The sequence below is a fragment of the Panthera pardus genome, unplaced genomic scaffold (assembly GCF_024362965.1).
Source record: "Panthera pardus isolate Hobbes unplaced genomic scaffold, ASM2436296v1 HiC_scaffold_1, whole genome shotgun sequence".
Taxonomy (NCBI): Eukaryota; Metazoa; Chordata; class Mammalia; order Carnivora; family Felidae; genus Panthera; species Panthera pardus.
In genome coordinates this window covers 24,997,111-24,999,596 of record NW_026526654.1, presented here as the reverse complement: position 1 = coordinate 24,999,596, position 2,486 = coordinate 24,997,111, and positions in this window count along the sequence as shown.

The following is a 2,486-nucleotide window of genomic DNA, read 5'->3' as shown; positions in this document are numbered from 1 at the left end:
CCAAGGAGAGAGGCTCCAGAAGAAACCAAGCCTGCCAACAACTTGATGTCAGACATCCAGCCTCCAGAACTAGGAGAAAATAAATTTCTCTTGTTTCAGCCACCCAGTCTGTGGTATTTTGTTATGGAGGCTCTAGGAAACTGACACACCCAACTAGCCATAAAGTCAGGTGGCCCCTGCAGCAGTCCATGGTAAGATGAAAATGGACCGAGCCTGAGAGGAATCAGAGGGCGCCAGCGAACTGCAAGAGCAGTTAGGCTAGAGTCCCATGTCACCAGCTTGGTTATACCTCTCTCAGCTTACATCTGTGGCCTTGTGGAGGGTTCTGTACAACCAACTGAAAAGGGGAAGAAAAAAGAAAACCCTAAGCTTAGTTTATAGATGGGGTTGGCTTGTCATGTGTATACAAACCAAAAATGGATGGATGGTGGCTGCATTAAAGCCACATAGGGGTGGCTTTAAAAGAATGTGCAAAGGAGAGATCCATGAAAGGGCAGAGCTTTGAGCAGCATACCTGGTTATTCACTCTGTAGAGAAGTGACCTGAACTGAGAAATGTATGAACTCATAGGACAGTGGTGAATGGCCTGGTTAAGCCACTTCAGGGACTTGGAAGGAAAAAGACTAGAGATGCAGAGATAAGAAGACAGGTTTGGAGGCGTGTGAATGGCCACATGGGGGTGGTTGGGGAGTATGAAGATCTGTTTATCCCATGTTAATGCCCACCAGAAAGCAACCCACCGTGGAAGAGTCACTGAACCATTTGGTAGACAAGATGAGGTGGTCAGTTAACTTTGGCTAGGCTTCACCATCAACTACCCCAGAACTGCCACAGTGGGGCGTCTGAATGCAGTCACCACAGTTGTAGAGATGGAACCTACTCGTGGGGGCCCCCAGCACGGATTCTCACTTACCAAGGCCAATCTAGCCACTGCCACTTCTGCACATCCATCCTGCTGGCAACAGACAAAGGCTGAGCCCCAATATGGCACGATCCCTTGAAGAAACCCATCAGGTACTTGGTGGCAAGTTGACTCCATTGGAGCCCTTTGCATCCTGAAAGGGCCAGTGGTTTATTATCACAAGAGATAACGTTTTCCATATGGATTTGCCCTTTCTGCCTGCAGAGCCCGAGCCAGCACCATTATCCGCCCAATCTTGCTTCCTCTTTTATCATTACAGGCGTTACTTTGTCTCAGCATGTTTCCCGCACGCTCCTTTCAGATTGGCTTCCTACACTTGGTAATGTGCATGTAAGCTTTCTCCATGTCCTTTCTGTGGTTGGACAGCTCATGCAGTTTGGATGCACCAGTTTATTTATCCGTTCACCTACTGGACATCTTGGTTGCTTCCAAGTCTCGACAACTATGAATAACGTTACTAGAAACATCTGTGTGCAGGTTTTTGTGTGGACATAGTTTCAATTCCTTGGCGTAAATACCAAGGAGTGTGAGTGCTGGATCATGTGGTAAAGGTATGTTTACTTTTGTCAGAAAACTGCCAAACTGTCTTCCAACGTGGCTGTACCATTTTGCATTCCCAACAGCAGGTGTAGGAGAGTTCCTGTTGCTCCGCACCGCTGTCGGCATTTGTTGCTGTCAGTGTTCCAGATTTGGTCATTCTAATAGGTATCCAGTTTTTTGTTTTAATCTGCGCTTCTCTGATGACCATATGATGTAGAACGTTCATTTTTTTTTAACACTTTTGCATAAATTTGTTTCCACTGGTTTTTCATTATATGTTCTTAATGCCTGTCCAGTCATCTCCTGAGACTAAATAAATGATAAAGTTAAGCCATATTGAGTATAATAAAGTTGGGAATAAAGGCACACAAAAATATGTACAAAACTAAATGCCACAGAAAAACAGTGTTTTTGTTATCTACCCTCAATGACCAGACTCTACCAAAAGACCATCTGCTCTCAGTTGGTCCCATTTTCTGCCTGTAACTTCCCAGCCTCCCCAACCTCTCACTGCCACACCTCTGTGCCTGGTCCCCTCTCCATTTCCTCTAGCTACAGCCAACCCCCAGGAGAATTTTCTTCCCTAAACAGTCAGGACCAGGGGGCCTCACTCTTTGCTCATTCTTAGCCCTCTGCCCCCTCGGCCCCTCCCGACTCCTACTATGCCCACCTCTGGATCAATCCACTTTGCACATCTCAGAATTATTTTTTTTTAATGTTTATTTATTTTGAGAAAGAGAGAGACCACAAGCAGGGGAGGGACAAAGAGAGAGGGAGAGAGAGAATCCCAAGCAGGTTCCACACTCAGCACAGAGCCCAACTCGGGGCTTGAACTCACAAACCGTGAGATCACGATCTGACCGAAATCAAGAGTCTGATGCTTAACTGACTGACCCACCCAGGTGCCCCCACATCTCAGAATCCTGAAACGACCGTGTTTCAACGTCAGTTTGTGTTTCACTCCTGCTTGGTAAAATCCTCTTCCAACTTTGGAGCTGCTTATTCTTTTCGCAATCTCCACCTC